Raw genomic sequence first — 18,427 nt, forward strand, 5'->3', positions numbered from 1 at the left:
ATATGTCAATTATATATCAATTTAAAAAATCAACTCAGCCATTAAAAAGAATGAAATAATGCCATTTGCAGCAACGTGGATGGGCCTGGAGATTATCATCCTAAGTGAAGTAAGTCAGACAGAGAAAGACAAATATCATATGATATTGCTTATACGTGGAATCAAAAAAAACAAAGATACAAGTGAACTTATTTACAAAACAGAAACAGACTCACAGACTTAGAGAATGAATTTATGGTTACCAGTGGGAAGGGTGGGGGAAGGGATAGATTGGGAGTTTGTGATTGTCACGTACACACTGCTATATTTAAAATAGATAACCAACAAGGACCTACTGTATAGCACAGGGAACTCTGCTCAATATTCTGTAATAACCTAAATGGGAAAAGAATTTGCAAAAGAATAAATACATGTTTGCTATACACCTGAAATAACACAACATTGTTAATCAATTATACTCCAATGTAAAATAAAAATTTAGGGACTTCCCTAAATCAATTATACTCCAATATAAAATAAAAATTTAGGGACTTCCCTGGCTGTCCAGTGGTTAAGACTCCATGCTTCCACAGCATAGGGTGAAGGTTCAATCCCTGGTCAGGATCTAAGATCCTGCATGCCGCATGGTGTAGCCAAAAAATATAAATAAATAAATAAATAAAATAAAAATCAATGGGGAAAAAAGACCGAAATCAATATAAAATGGGTACCAATCAAAACAAGCAAAACCCAAATAGATCTCAGAGAAATTGTAATGGCTCTAAACGTATAAAAACAAGGCTCAATCTCAGTCGTACTAAGGGAAATGCTAATGAAAATTGTATTGATATATTTCTTACTTAGATTTGTAATCATTCAAAGAAGCTTGACACTCATTCTGTTGATAAAGCACTCTCATTGCTGGTGGGTGTGCAAAATGGTAAATTCCCTCTGGAAAGAAATTTGTTATTATTTAAGGAAAACTGCATACGGATGAGATGTAAACTCAACAAGAAATATGAGAAACTTTAAACATTAAAGTTTTTCAAAAAGTAAATATATTTTTTGACCCCAAACGTTCCACTTCTGGAATTCACTGTGAAGATTAATTAACCCCTACAAATATATAACAACATATGTACAAGGTTATTCATCATAGCATTATTTGTGAATGAATGAATAGTAATGCCATTAACTCATTGAGAATAAGGAGCAGATTTCTGAGAGAAGATGATGAGTTCAGATTCAAATTCAAATATGTAATCTTGAGATGGAGATGCTCCAAACAGAATATCCACAGTATATATCTTTTCTTATTTTTATTTTTGGCCGCACTTTGCAGCAGGTGCGATCTTAGTTCCCAGACCAGGGATCAAACCCGTGCCCCCTGCATTGGAAGGCAGAGTCTTAACCACTGGACCGCGGGGGAGGTCCCTCCACAGATTATGTCTAGAACATGATAGAAACTTTTGAGGAGACTGGCACCAGCTGCCACAGTGCTTGGTGCCTTGCACTGAACTTGAGAGTGTAAGAAATACAGCAGCTATTGCACTTCTGCCCTCCAAATCTTATGCAAACTGTCTTCTGTGGCTGACACTAGCTGGAACTCTGAAGGTTAGGGGATTCTAGGAGGTGTAATTCCAGTCTAACAAAGGCAACACAGTACAAGACCACAAATGGTAAACTGAGCCTCTGAAGGTTTAGTTTTTTATGCAAGAGCCCACTGCAAGTGGGCTGTATGCTATTCGATTCCAAAGCTGGTGTTCTTTCTGGTATGTTAGACTCAAATTTTTACCCAGGGCTGGCTATACACAGGTAGGGGGGAAAAGACCTGTACATGGAGGCCCTTTCTTTGTGTATAATCATGCCTACACATAGTGGAATGCGTACCTTGCTTGTGTGGGTAGACACATAGCAAAATTGACGAGACGTGATTGGAAATGCTGCCAGTGAAGATGCTGGAGAGCCAGCTGCTGCTCTCATGGGAGAGATACCTGTCCCATCTCTGCTCTTTGTTCCTGGAGCCACCATTAAGATATGAGGGTCCCCAGGCTGCTATAACAAATACCACCGACTGAGTGGCTTATAAACGATAAGCATTTATTTCCTGAAGCTCTGGAGTCTGGACGTGCTAGATTAGGGTGCTAGCATGGTCAGGTGAGTGTCCCCTTCGGGGTGGAAGACTTCTTGTTGTATCCTCACAGGGTGGAAGGGGCTAGGGGGCTCTGTGGGATCTCTTTTGTGTGTAAAGTCTTTTGATTTTTTTCCCTGCTTTTACTGAGAAATATTGCACGTACATCGCTGTGTAAGTTTAAGGCATACAGTATGATGGTTTGACTTACATATCTTGTGAAATGATTATTGCAATAGGTTTAGCTGACATCCATCATCTCATATAGACAGAACAAAAAGAAAAGAAAGAGGAAAAGAAACAAGAATACAAATGTTCTCCTTGTGATGAGAGCTCTTAGGGTCTACTCCCTTCACAGCTTTTCTATATATCATACAGTACTGTTAACTACAGTCATCATGTTGTACATTACAACCTTAGTACTTATTTACCTTATACCTGGAAATTTGTATCTTTTACAACTCCCTTCAGTTCTCCCTCCCCCCACCCTTTGCCTCTGGTAATAAGATGTCTGATTTCTTTTTAAGATTCCACATATAAGTGAGATGATACCATATTTGTCTTTTTCTGTCTTAACATAATGCCTTCAAGTTCCATCCATGTAGTCACAAATTGTAGGAATTCCTCATTTTTTATGGCTGAATAACTGTCCCTTATTCCATTTTGTGTGTGTGTGAGTGTGTGTGTATAATCTCACAACTTCTTTACCCCTTCATCCACTGGTGGACATTTAGGTTGCTTCCATGTCTTGGCTATTGTAAATAGTGCTGCTACGAACATGGGGGTGCAGATACCTTTCTGAGTTACTGTTTTTGTTTCCTTTGGATATATTCCCGGAGGTGGAATTGCTGGATCATATGGGACTTCGGTATTTATTGTTTGGGGGAGGCATCCTCTGTACTGTTTTCCATTGAGGCTGCACGAATTTATAATCCCACCAATAGTGCACAAGGGTTCTTTCTGTGGGATCTCTTTCATAAGGTCACTTATTCCATCCTTGAGAGCTCCACCATCATGACCTAACCACCTCCCAAAGGCAACCACCTCCTAACACTACTGCATTGGGCATTGAGTTTCCAGTATGTGCATTGTGCGGGTACCAGCCCTTCAGACCATAGCAGGCAGAGAGTGGAATGATCCCCAAACACTACTGGCAAAGGGAGGCCATTCATAGAGCTACCAACTTGTCCTTGGACTTGTGTTTGGATGGACAGGATTCCCAGAGGACAACAACGTATTTTATCTGTTAATCTGCTTTGATAGAGAGAGACGTGTAACTTCCGCCAGGCGGATGAATGGACAAGCAAAATGCTGCTAAAGGGTACAGTCAGGGTCCGCTTCATGGGAATGTAATCACATGGACGACACCATGCTTGGTCTAATGACCTATCGTCAGTATTCTGCAATTACAAATACTTATACTTTTAATTTGTTTGCAGTTCGATTCAAAAATTGTATTTTTGAATTTTTAAAGTGACGTCCAATGGGGAAGTGGAGTGTATTTAGGAGAGGAGAGGAGAGAAGTGGAAGAAACATTTAGGAGAAGCATTAGAAGAAGAAGCATTTAGGAGAGGAGAGAAGTGGAAGAAACAAAAATACTTTGTATTTTAGTGCCTTTAAAGGCACTTTTGTCCTGCTTTTAGAATAAAGAGTACCTCATTTTTATCTTTCTCTGGGTCCTGCCAATTATGCAGCCAGTCCAGAGTATAGCGGTAATAGGAAACTTGCTCCCTCCAAAATGAATGAAATAGGCATTTTAAGTATGCGTTATAACTGACATCAATAATTAGGAGGTGAGGGGTGTGGCCCAGATGGCGGAGTAGGAAGACCCTCTACCTGGACCTGGGATGACTTCAAACGCTGGATAAACCATTAAACTTAGCATTACCTTCATGATGTGAAACACTTTTTTTTTTTTTTTCCTGCGGTACGCGGGCCTCTCACTGTTGTGGCCTCTCCCGTTGCGGAGCACAGGCTCCGGACGTGCAGGCTCAGCGGCCATGGCTCACGGGCCCAGCCGCTCCGCGGCATGTGGGATCTTCCCGGACCGGGGCACGAACCCGTGTCCCCTGCATCGGCAGGCGGACTCTCAACCACTGCGCCACCAGGGAAGCCCCGAAACACTTATTTTATTTTATTTATTTTCACTCCTCCCTCAGGCATACCAAATTTACAGCTAATTACAGAGCAACTTTCAATGAGAATGATCTGAAGATTAGCAGAAAAGACTTTTCACAATTCAAGACATAAAGAAGGAGACAGGTAAGAGGGGCAGAGACATGGTCTAGGTAGGCCCCACAGTTCTGGGTTGGGGAACCACAAACAGGAGAAACATCACAAATGCAGAGGTTCTCCCCAAGCCAGAGAGGGGTCTGAGCCCCACATCAGGTTCCTCAACTCAAGGGTCCTGCACTGGGAGATGAGCCCCTAGAATGTCAGGCTTTGAAAAACAGCAGGGCTTGCTTTCAGGAGAGCCAAAGAGCTCTAGGAAATAGAGACCCTGCTCTTGAAGGGCACATGCAAAATCTCACAAGCTCCAGGTCCCAGTGCAGAAGCAGTAATTTGAAAGGACCCTGGGCCAGACTCACTTGTTGATCTTAGAGACCCTCCTGGTGGGGCAGGAGGCAACTGGGACTCCCTCTGGGGACAGAGACCTGGCAGCATTCACTTTGGGGAGATTTACCGCAATAACACCAGTGCTGGCAAGCACTATTTTAGAATTCTCACTTTAACCTAATAACAGCAGGGCTTACCCACCTACTACTGGGACAGCACCAGCCAATTCAGGAAGCTGTGTGGAGACCGGGGTCCATCCACCAGCAGGCAGACACCAGCCCCACAGACCCCCAGCCCGTGCAGCCAGCCATGCCAGGATTGAGTCCAACCCTCCAGGAGACCCATAGTCACAGAAGGAGGCACGGCCTTGTAGACAACCAAGCCAGAGGCCAGCCCCACCTATTGCCTACTACCTACAGTAGTCAGCCCTGCCGCAACAGAAGGGGGCACACAGCCCACATAGGGGGCACCCTGAGAACCTATTGATCTGGTAACCAGAGGGGAATGTGCTGTTGGGCCCCATGGGACATCTCCTACATAAGTCCACTTCTTCAAGATTGGGAAATGGAACCAACCTACCTAATGCATAGAAATAAACACAGAAAGTGAAGCAAAAATGAGGAGCTAGAGGAAAATGTTCCAAATGAAGGAACAAGACAAAACCTCAGAAAAAATAAACAAAGTGGACATAAGCAATCTACTTCATGAAGAGTTCAAGGTAAGGACCACTGGGAGTTCCCTGGCGGTCCAGTGGTTAGGACTCGGCACTTTCACTGCTGTGGCCCGGGTTCAATCCCTGGTCAGGGAACTAAGATCCCAAAGCCTCGAAGCACAGCCAAAAAAAAAAGGTAATGACCATAAAGACGATCAACAAACATGTGAGAAGAATGAATGAACACAGTGAGAATTTCAACAAAGAGTTAGAAAATATAAAGAAGAGTCAAACAGAGCTGAAAAATACAATGACTAAAATAAAAGCTACGTGAGGAGGAATTGAGAGTAGATTAGATAATAGCAGAGTAACAGATCAGTGAACCAGAAGACAGAGCAGCAGAAAGTACCCAAGCTGAGCAGAAAAAAAGAAAATAGAAAAAAAAGAACTGAAAATAATTTAAGAAATCACTGGGACAACATCAACAATACTAACATTCCGATATAGGTGTCCCAGAGAAGAGAGAGAGAAAGGGTCAGAGAATTTATTTGAAGAAATAATAGCTGAAAACTTCCCTAACCTGGGAAAGGAAAAAAAAAATTCACGTCCAGGAAGCAGAGAGAGTCTCAAAAAAGATGAACTCAAAGAGGTCCACAACAAAATACATTATAACTAATGGCAAAAATTAAAGAGAGAGTCTTAAAAGTAGGAAGAGAAAAGCAGCAGTTATATATAAGGGAACTCCCACAAGACTATAATATGACAGGACTTCCCTGGTGGCGCAGTGATTAAGAATCCACCTCAAAATGCAAGGGACGTGGGTTCGATCCCTGGTCAGGGAACTAGATTCCACATGCATGCCACAACTAAGGAGCACGCATGCCACAACTAGGATCCAGTGCAACAAAAAATAAATAAAGACTATCAGATGACTTCTCAGCAGAAATTTTTCAGTACAGAAGGGAGTGGCATGATATTTTCAAAGGGATAAAAGGAAAACAGCTACAACTAAGAATATTATACTCATCAACGTTATCATTCATATGTGAAGGAAAGAAAGAGTTTTACAGAATAACAAAAGCTAGAAGAATTCAGCACCACTAAACCAGTTTTACGCAAAATGTTAAAGGGACTTCTCTAAGCAGAAAAGAAAAGGCCACAATTAGAAACATGAAAATTATGAGAGAAAAAAATCTCACTGGTAGAGGCAAACATAGAGTTAAGGTAGATCAAATATGTATAAAGGTAACAGAAAGGTTAAAAGACAAAAGTAGTAAAATCATCTACATCCACAATAAGTAGTTAAGGGATACACGAAACAAAAAGATGTAAGATATGATATCAACAACATTAAACGTTGGAGAGGGAGTAAAATGTAGAATTGTTAGACTGCATTCAAACTTAAGAGGTCATCAACTTAAAATTATCACATGCATACACCTGTCCCTAGGGACCATGGGGGTATTGGTTCTAGGACCCACTGCATTACCAAGATCCACAGATACTCAAGTCCCTTACAGTTGATCCTCTGTATCCGCAGGTTCTGCACCAGCAGATACAGATGGTCGACTGTATGTTTATTGAGAAAAATCCATGTGTAAGTGGACCTGTGTAGTTCAAACCCATGTTGTTCAAGGGTCAACTGTTCATAGGTTGTTATATAAGAACATCATGATAATTTCAAACCAAAATCCTATAAAAAATACACATTAGAAAAGAGAAAGGAATCCAAACTTACCACTAAATATAGTCACCAAATAAAAAAGGGAAGAAGGCAAAAGAAGAAAGGAACAACAACGAAAAAATTACAGGTCAATATCACTGATGAACATAGATGCAAAAATCCTCTGCAAAATATTAACAAACAAAATTCAAGAGTACATTAAAAGAATCATACCCCATGATCAAGGCATTTATCCCAGGGATGTATGGATGGTTCAGTATCTGCAAATCAATGTAATACACCATGTTAACATACTGAAGAATAAAAATCATATGATCTCAATAGATGCAGAAAAAGCATTGACGAAATTCAATATTGATTATAATAAAAACTCTCAAAAAAGTGGGTGTAGAGAGAACATACCTCAACACAATAAAGGCTATATATGACAAGCCCATAGTCACATCATATTCAATGGTGAAAAGCTGAAAGCATTTCCTCTAAGATCAAGAACAAGACAAGGATGCCCATTCCTGCCACTTTCATTCAACATAGTTTTGGAAGTCCCAGCCACAGCAATCAGAGAAGAAAATGAAATAAAAGGAATCCACACTGGAAAGGAAGACGTAGTACTGTCACTGTTTGCAAATGACATGATAATATACATATAAAATCCTAAAGATGCCACCAAAACTATGAGAACTAATAAATGAAGTCAGTTAAGTTGCAGGATACAAAATTAGTATACAGAAATCTGTGACGTTTCTATACACTAAAAAAAAAAAAAAAAACTATCTGAAAGAGAAATTAAGAAAACAATCCCATTTACAATTTCATCAAAAAGACTAAAAATACCTAGGAATAAATCCAACCAAGGGGGCAAAAGACTTATACTCTGAAAACTATAAGACATTGATGAAAGAAATTAAAGATGATACCAACAGATGAAGAGATATACCATGTTCTTGGATTGGAAGAATCAATATTGTGAAAACACCTATACTACCCAAAGCAATCTACAGATTCAATGCAATCCTTATCAAATAACCAATGGCATTTTTTATGGAACTAGAACAAAAAATCTTAAAATTTGTATGGAGACACAAAAGACCCCAAATAGCCAAAGCAGTCTTCAGGGAAAAAAACGGAGCTGGAGGAATCAGACTCCCTGACTTCAGACTATACTACAAAGCTACAGTAATCAGGACAATATTGTACTGGCACAAAACCAGAAATATAGATCAATGGAACAGGATAGAAAGCCCAGAGATAAACCCACACACCTATGGTCAACTAATCTATGACAAAGGAAGCAAGGATATTCAATGGAGAAAAGACAGTCTGGAAAAACTGGACAACTACATGTAAAAGAATGAAATTAGAATACTCCTTAACACCATACACAAAAATAAACTCAAAATGGATTAGAGACCTAAATGTAAGACTGGACACCATAAAACTCTTAGAGGAAAACATAGGAAGAACGCTCTTTGACACAAATCACAGCAAGATCTTTTTTGATCCACCTCCTAGAGTAATGGAAATAAAAACAAAAATAAACAGATGGGACCTAATAAAATAAAAAAAGCTTCAAACCTTTTGCACAGCAAAGGAAACCATAAACAAGATGAAAAGGCAACCCTCAGAATGGAAGAAAATATTTGCAAACAAATCAACAAACAAAGGATTAATCTCCAAAACATATAAACAGCTCATGCAGCTCAATATTAAAAATTTTTTTAAATATTAATTTTTTTTTTTTCAGTACGTGGGCCTCTCACTGTTGTGGACTCTCCTGTTGTGGAGCACAGACTCCGGACGCGCAGGCTCAGTGGCCATGGCTCACAGGCCCAGCCACTCGGCGGCATGTGGGATCTTCCCAGACTGGGGCACAACCATGTCCCCTGCATCGGCAGGCGGACTCTCAACCACTGCGCCACCAGGGAAGCCCCCAAAAATATTAATATTTTTTATTAATATTAAAAAAACAAACAACCTAATCCAAAAATGGGCAGAAGACCTAAATAGACATTTCTCCAAAGAAGACATACAGATGGCCAAGAAGCATATGAAAAGCTGCTCAACATCACTAATTATTAGAGAAATGCAAATCAAAACTACAATGAGGTAGCACCTCACACCAGTTAGAATGGGCATGATCAAAAAATCTACCAACAATAAATGCTGGAGAGGGTGTGGAGAAAAGGGAACCCTCTTGCATTGTTGGTGAGAATGTAAATTGATACAGCCATTATGGAGAACAGTATGGAGGTTCCTTAAAAAACTAAAAATAGAATTACTATATGATCCAGCAATCCCACTACTGGGCATATACCCAGAGAAAACCATAATTCAAAAAGACATATGCACCCCAATGTTCATTGCAGTACTATTTACAATAGCCAGGTCATGCAAGCAACCTAAATGCCCATCGACAGACAAATGGATAAAGAAGATGTGGTACATATATACAATGGAATATTACTCAGCCATATAAAGGAACGAAATTGGGTCATTTATTGAGACGTGGATGGATCTAGAGACTGTCGTACAGAGTGAGGTAAGTCAAAAAGAGAAAAACAAATATCGTATATTAACGCATATATGTGGAACCTAGAAAAATGGTACAGATGAGCTGGTTTGCAGGGCAGAAATTGAGACACAGATGTAGAGAACAAACATATGGACACCCAGGGGCGAAAGCTGCAGGGGGTGGTGGTGGTGGTGTGATGAATTGGGAGATTGGGATTGACATGTATACACTGATGTGTATAAAATTGATGACTAATAAGAACCTGCTGTATAAAAAATAAATTAAATTAAATTAAAAATTAAAAAACAAAAAAGAAATTGAGGATGACCCAAATAAATGGAAAGATATACTGTGTTCATGGATTGGAAGAATTATTATTGTTAAATTGCTCATTCTAACCAAGGCAATCTACATTCAATGCAATTCCTATTAAAATACCTATGACGTTTTTCACAGAACTAGAACAAATTATTCTAAAATTTGTATGGAAACTCAAAAACCCTGAATAGTCAAAACACTCTTGAGAGAGAAGAAGAAAGCTGAAGGTATCATCTCCCCTGATTTCAAACTATACTACAAATCTACAGTAAACAAAACAGTATGGTATTGGCACAAAAACAGACACATAGATCAATGGAACAAAATAGAGAACCCAGAGGTAAACCCACCCTATCATGGTCAATTAATCTATGACAAAGGAGGCAAGAATGTACAATGTGGAAAAAGATAGGCTCTTCAATAAATAGTGCTGGGAAAACTGGACAGTTATAACCAAAAGAATCAAAGTGGACTACTTTCTCACACCATATACAAAAATAAACTCAAAATGGATTAAAAACTTAAATGCAAGACTTGAAACCGTAAAACTCCTAAAAGAAAACAGGCAGTACACTCTTTGACATGGGTCTTAGCAATATTTTTTGGTCATGTCTCCCCAGGCAAGGGCAACAAAAGTAAAAATAAACAAATGGGACTACATCAAACTAAAAAGCTTTTGCACAGTGAACGAAACTATCAACAAAATGAAAAGGCAGCCTAATGAATGGGAGAAGATATTTGCAAATGATATATCCAATAAGGGGTTAATACCCAAAACATACAAAGAGCTCATACAACTCAACATCAAAAAGGCAAACAACCCACTTAAATAAAAGGTCAGAGGACCGGAATAGACATTTTTCTAAAGAAGACGTACAGATGGTCAACAGACACGTGAAAAGGTGCTCAACATCCCTAATCATCAGGGAAATGCAAATCAAAACCCCAATGATATACTACCTCACACCTGTCAGAATGACTATTGTCAAAAAAAGTAAGAAAAATAGGTGTTGGCAATTATGTGGAGAAAATGGAACACACATGCACTGTTGGGAAGATTGTAACTTGGTGCAGCCACTATGGAGAACAGTATGGCTGTTCCTCAAAAAATGAAAAATAAAACTGCCATACGATCCAGCAATTCCACTTCTGGGTATTTACCTGAAGAAAAGAAAAACACTAGTTTGAGAGGAGATATGCATCCCAATGTTCATAGCAGCATTGTTTACAATAGCCAAGATATGTAAACATCCTGTGTCCATCATCAGATGAATGGATAAAGAAGATGTGGTGTATATAGACAATGGAACTATAAAAAGGATGAAATCTTGTCATTAGCGACAACATGGATGAATCTAGAAGGTAATATTCTAAGTGAAATAAGTCCGCCAGAGAAAGACAAATATCTCACTTACATGTGGAATCTAAAAATCAAACAAACAAAACAAAATGAAAACAGATTCATAAATACAGAGAACAAATGGGTAGTTGCCAGAGGGGAGGGGTGTGGGCATTGAGTGAAATAGGTTAAGAGGATTAAAATAAATAAGCCACGGGGATGTAATACACAGCATAAGGAATTTGGTCAATTATATTGTAATTACTTTGTATGGGGACAGATGGATACTAGACTTATGGTGGTGATCATTTCATAATGTATGCAAATGCCAAATCATTATGTAGTACACCTGAACTAACATAATATTGTACGTCATTCATAGTTCAATGAAAATAGTTAGGCGTCAGTGAAGAGACCATGCTGTCATGAAGCAGGAGGTGCTTTTCATTTAGAAAATAATGGCTTTATTCACAGGATTGAACTACAGAGTATTAATTTTTTTAGATTGGCTTCTGTTTAACAATGTCTAAAATGTACTGTTAAATTAAGGTTACTTAGTAAAATTAAATCTCTTCTTGGCAAAAAGCACGCAGCACTTTGATTTCAAATATAGTCTGAGAAGCCCAGAAATGAGGCAAATGGAATCCCACGATGGAAAAGAATAGATGCTGGAGTCGTGAGAGGAGCCCTATTACTAGAGAAAGGAGCAGCCTATGCTACAAATGAAAAAATACATGCTTCCTTTGTTAAAATTATTGACCGTGCTATGGGTCACTTTTAAACATCATAAATTTAAAATCCGTTTTTATTGTAATTTCCACTCATAAACTGACTTTGACATTACTTTATGTTTAAGTTGTATAACTAAATTTATTTTTTATACCTTAAAGTACATAAACACCAGGCTTGGGAATTGACACAATGAAAAACACTTGAAGGTATTGATATTACATGATATTTTAACATGTCTAGACTATGAATAAATCATTTCTTGCATCACCAGAAGAAAAATCTTAAGACGAAAACTAACTTGGGTCACCAGTTCATGTGAGAATGTTTGTTCCATTAGAAGTACACAAGTGGTATCCATTAAGAGTTTATAATTGCAGAAATGTGGAAATGCGAATTTCACAATTCACATTATGATACTGTGTGCAGTCTAGTTTTAGAATGAGAAACTGGAAAATTGCCTCTGTGTCCACAAATCAAAAACACTCAGATATTAACATTTCAGTGTCATTTTCGTTTTTGTCAGTTTTCTACACAGTGCAATAGGTGAACCACGTTTTTGGAGTATAACATATACTTTGGGACTCAAAAAAAAGCTCTTTTGATTTTAAATGAAGAAACGGAGAGCATAGACTTTTAATTTTTCATGGATTGGCTCTTGTGCAAAAAACCTCTGGCCCCCACCACTGGTTTACATACAAATGAGCAAATGTTCTAGCAGAACCAAATGGGCTCTCAACCATAGGTGCCAATTACCTTATAAACATATTGTAAGCACTTCCACAAAGAAAAGAACTTCTCAGGGTTGTGATGACCAATTCAGCTGAATGACAGTGAAAGGGGATTACTAGCATTGGGAGGAAAAGGCTTGATCAAACTTCCTCAGGTCCACGGAAACGTTCCCCCTGGATCATTGTTAAATCCTTTGGATGAAAGATTACGTGTAGGCACAACACGGAGCCCAACAGAGAGATAAGTTCTAAATCAGCACGCAGTGGAGCAGGACAGACATGTGCAAAGTCACTGGGATCTGAGGCCAGAAAGGCTTAACTGTAACCTGACTGTAGGTATTAAAATAGCAAGAGAAGTTATTTGTCAGTCAGAAGAAGGATTATCGGTTAGCAAGAGAGGGACAGAAAATAGGACAAGAAGACAAATTTTGAGGGTTTTCAAGTGCCTTATTTGGAAGGACAGTCTGATATTTTAAATTTCCAACAAGGTAATAAAATTTTTTTCAGTGATGTGTAAAAAGCAGCTATTTTTGAAACACAACATGTTAAAATCCAGTGGTGTAATACACACAGTTAACCTGGATACATAACTAGATTTCCCTATGGTCTAAATGTAATTTCAGGGTGCAGGCCATAGCAACCTGTACAGTTACCATTACACGGGTAGGTTGACTCTGTTTGCTGGGCCTAAGGCCTGCAGTCATTGCGATGGGACTCTTACATTGCTGACCCCTCCACAGCCCCTGACCCTCAGGTGTTTCTGACTCATTCACCCTTCTACTCTCCAGTTCTAGGCCAAGTTAAGCCTCTATATCCTACTTTTTTTTCTTTCTGTCCCATTGGCATAAATTTTTCTTCCAGCCTGTTCTTCTTTCCTTTGAATGAAAACTTTCAATTTTCTTTTTGTCTTTCTACCAATTCCTATGTAAGATTATTTCTATAAATTCTACCTCACAGTACATGTTTTTTCATTTTGTTTGTTTTTACCATTAAATTTTTTTTTAATTGAGGTATAGTTAATTTACAATGTTGTGTTAGTTTCTGGTGTACAGTAAACTGATTCAGTAATACATATATATATCCTTTTTCAGATTCTTTTCTGTTATGGTTTATTACAGGATATTGACTATAGTTCCCTGTACTATACAGTAGGACCTTGTTGATCACAGTACTTGTCACTTGATCATAATCCTATCTTTGGTTATGGACCTTGTAAGGACCTTGTAAAGGGAATGAATGAGAAACCATTCTCGTGCCTCCTGTTTCCCACACCTGCCCCCCATCCCCCAGCTCGAGGAGGGGAGCCTCTTGAGTGCCGTTGGGATTGGGCTGAGAGGAGTGATGGTTTGTGCTTCATGAGCTCTTTTTTTTTTTTTTTTTTTGCGGTACGCGGGTCTCTCACTGCTGTGGCCTCTCCCGTTGCGGAGCACAGGCTCCGGACGCGCAGGCTCAGCGGCCATGGCTCACGGGCCCAGCCGCTCTGCGGCATGTGGGATCCTCCCGGACAGGGGCACGAACCTGTGTCCCCTGCATTGGCAGGCGGACCCCCAACCACTGCGCCACCAGGGAAGCCCTCGTGAGCTCTTTTGTTGAGAGTTTTGGCATCTATGTTCACTGTAGTTTTCTTCTTTCCTTCTGTCTTTGTCTGGTTTTGGTGTCAAGATAACCTTTCTATAGGTTGTCACGGCCTGGTCTGTTTTCTCACTTGGGCCACTCCACCAGCTTCCTGCTGTCCACGGGTTCCTGTCTTGCCAAGAGAATTCTCTGGAAGACCTCCACCAGGGGAGGTTGTTGCGGCTCTCCTTAGCCTTCCACACAAATAAGCCCATGGGAGAGGGTAGTTCTCAGGGGCGTCCACCAAAGCCTTCAGGGTGAGTTGAATGAGCTAGCCTGGGGGCGCCGGGGAGGGGTGGATGGGAAGAAGCTCGCCCACACCCTTTCTGCACCAAGACGCTCCTCAGCAATCTCTTTATCCCAGCTCAGCACCTGGCACCCCTGTGAGCCAGTCACCCTCCGCACCTGCAGTGATGCCGGGCCTCTCCCCAAATTCAGGTCACACCCTGCAACCTGATAGGTGATTCTCTTGTGTAATCTCCTCCCACTGGCTTTAGGGAAAGACTATTCAAAATCTGAGAGACAGAAGAACGAGGGGAAGGAGAATTGCTCCCTTGCACACATTGCCTTCCTCCAAAGGCCTCTAGCCCTCTTCATATAGTCAAGGGGCTCTAGGTTTGGATAGGCCTATATTTTCCTGCAACATCTCCTCTTATTAAACCCCTTGGGAGTGACGAGCTACACATGGCCATTTCTTTGACCTTAAAATGGAACAGCATCCACAGAAATCCTGGTACCTTCCCACGATTTGTTGGGTGTGGGGTACGGCAAGGGCTTCTACAGTAATTCCAAGCGTCTTAGTCCATTTGGGCTGCCTTGACAAAAATACCATACACTGGGTGGCTTAGAGACAGCAGAAATTTTTTCTTACAGTTCTGGAGGCTGGAAAGTCCAAGATCAAAGTGGTGACAGATTCAGTGTTTGGCTGGGGCTATGTTCTCATTTAACTTCACATAGCAGAAGGGGCTGAAGAGCTCTCTGGAGTTGGGCACTGACCATTCCTGAGGGCTTCGCCCTCCTGACATAAGCACCTCCTACAGGCCCTACCTCCAAATAGCATCACCTTGAGTCTTAGAATTTAATATATGGATGTGGGGCAGGTGAGCACATATTCAAATATTCAATCTATAGCATCAGGGGAGCAGGAAAGGACTGTCTATTGGGTTTTTACATCCTCATGGAGTATATTACAACGTGCACACAAAAAGCCTTGAAACTCTTAAAGGCAAGTATCTGGGGGTGAGGAAGATTGTGTTCATTTATTAGGAGCTTTTTACTTTCTAAATTATTCATGTTTGGAAATTTTATTAATGAGCATGTATTCCTTTTGTAATTATCAACAACCAATAAAGATGGTTATTATTATTTTTTTTTTTTGCGGTACACGGGCCTCTCACTGTCGTGGCCTCTGCCGTTGCGGAGCACAGGCTCCAGACATGCAGGCTCAGCAGCCATGGCTCACGGGCCCAGCCGCTCCGCGGCATGTGGGATCTTCTCGGCCCAGGGCACGAACCCGCGTCCCCTGCATCGGCAGGCAGACTCTCAACCACTGCGCCACCAGGGAAGCCCAAGATGGTTATTATTTTTAAAGAACTCTGGTCTGTAGTGTAAAGCTTCCTAGGTTTAAGAACATCACTCAGGAGAGTGTGTTCAGTCCTCACTGGTCTGGTCATATGCTGAATGAATAGTACATCCTGACTGGGTGGAAGAATGGAAAGATGGGCTGACGTGCCCTTTTCTACCTGTTCAGGTGTGTCACTTTCTCTTTTCCCTTTCTCCCAATCTTCCTGATTGGGAAACTACTACTATCCTTGTAACTAGTCACTCTCTCATCAGCAACACAGGTTTACAAGGCTTTTCCAACTTGAAAGTCAAGCTACTGCCCAATGCTACCCCAATACTTAGGTGTTCAGAGTCAGCAAAAGAGTGAACCCAATTTATTAAATAAGCTTAATTCAATGGAAGGTACTGGGTTGGCCAAAAAGTGCCTTCGGTTTTTAAGTAAAAATAAAAGACACATTTTTCATTTTCACCAAGAACTTTATTGAACAATATAGTCACCCCTTTTTTCCACTACCTTCTGCCATTTTCCATGCAACTTCATAATTCCATCTTCCAAAAACTTTTTATCTTTTTGAGCAAAGAACTGTTCCAGGTGCCTTTTACAGTCTTCTAGGGAATTGAAATTTTTTCCATTAAGAGAATTTTGTAAAGACTGAGATAAATGGAAATCTGAAGTTGCAATGTCTGGTGAATATGGTGGATGAATCAAAACTTTCCAGCCAAGCTGTAACAGTTTTTGCCTGGTCATCAAAGAAACACGTGGTCTTGTGCTTTCCTGATGGAACATTATACGTTTTCTGTTGACTAATTCTGGACGCTTTTCGTCAAGTTCTGCTTTCAGTTGGTCTAGTTGGGAGCAGTACTTGTTGGAATGATTCGTTTGGTTTTCCGGAAGGAGCTCATAATAGGGGACTCCCTTCCAGTCCCACCATATACACAACATCACCTTCTTTGGATGAAGGCCGGCCTTTGATGTGGTTGGTAGTGGTTCATTTCCCTTGCCCCACGCTCTCTTCCATTCCACATTGTCGTGCAGTGTCCACTTTTCATCGCCCGTCACCATTTGTTTTAAAAATGGAAACTTTTCATTACGTTTCAATAGAGAATCGCATGCGGAAATATGGTCAAGAAGGTTTTTTTCGCTTAACTTATATGGAACCCAAACGTCAAAGCGATGAACATAACCACGCTGGTGCAAATGATTTTCAACAATTGATTTGTATATTTTGAGTATGTCAGCTATCTCCCGCGTGATATAATATTGATTGTTCTCAATTAATGTCTCGATTTGATCGCTATCAACTTCAACTGGTCTACCCGATCATGGAGCATCGTCCAGTGAGAAATCTCCAGCACGAAATCTCTCAAACCACTTTTGACACGTTCGATCAGTCACAGCACCTTCTCCATACACTGCACAAATCGTTTTTTGTGTTTCAGTTGCGTTTTTACCTTTCTTGAAATAATAAAGCATAATATGCCGGAAATGGTGCTTTTTTCTTCCATATTCAATATTAAAATGGCTACACAAAAATCCACCAATTTTGATGTCTTTTTTTAAAATGCACGCTGATGTGACAGCTGTCACATACAACCTAACACAATTGTTTCGAATGAAGTTAAAGATAACTATGCGCTACTAGAGCCATCTTCTGGAAAAAACTGAATGAAACTTTTGGCCAACCCAGTACATCAGCTATTAAAAATGGTTCATTCTAGGGCTTTCCTGGTGGCACAGTGGTTGAGAGTCCGCCTGCCCATGCAGGGGACACGGGTTCGTGACCCGGTCCGGGAAGATCCCACATGCCGCGGAGCGGCTGCGCCTGTGAGCCATGGCCGCTAAGCCTGCGCGTCCGGAGCCTGAGCTCCGCAATGGGAGAGGCCACAGCAGTGAGAGGCCCGTGTACCACAAAAAAAAACAAACAAAAAAACAAACAAAAAAATGGTTCATTCTAGTCTTGAAAAAAAATCACCAGCTTCACATAAAATTTAAAGTGGTAGGGAGATTATGATCTTTAATTCTTGAACTCCCCTCCTAACCATAAATTCTCCTTCACATACAGAGTTAAAAAGGGATGTAAGAGGAGTTTAAATTCTTGGCCCTTCAGCCAAATAAAATAGTAATAAATGGACTGGAGGGGGAGAAGAGAAATTGAAGAGATTTCTCCTCTGAGAATTGGTGCTGGTCTATGAATTCCCACTTCGAACTCCAAGAAGTGATATGTGTGTGGAAGGCTGAGGTGACATGTTGCCATTTAATCCCTAGCCTAGTAAGGGAGGCCTCGAGGGAGCTACTTGGGAAATCTGACATATGGTCCTTGCATCTGAGAGAGGGCTGGTACCCAACTTAGGCATGGGAGAACTTCAGCCGACCCTGGAGTTCAGCTGACTCCCTCTGGGATATCCAAGAAGGGCTGATAGCTTTAATATTAGAACTAGGACAAGGCAGCTACATTGGGAACGGCCTGCGCTCTCAAAGGTTATTGGTGCAAGCCATACGGATCATGTGGTGTACAGGGGATTTGGGCAGTGTGTGAGAAGGGGCAAAACTGGCCTGCCGTTGTCTTAAATTTCTCCTCCAAGCCAGCGGGCCTTCAGGAGAGGATTAGGAGACCTTAG

Source organism: Pseudorca crassidens, chromosome 13 (assembly GCF_039906515.1).
Source record: "Pseudorca crassidens isolate mPseCra1 chromosome 13, mPseCra1.hap1, whole genome shotgun sequence".
In the NCBI taxonomy this organism is placed as follows: domain Eukaryota; kingdom Metazoa; phylum Chordata; class Mammalia; order Artiodactyla; family Delphinidae; genus Pseudorca; species Pseudorca crassidens.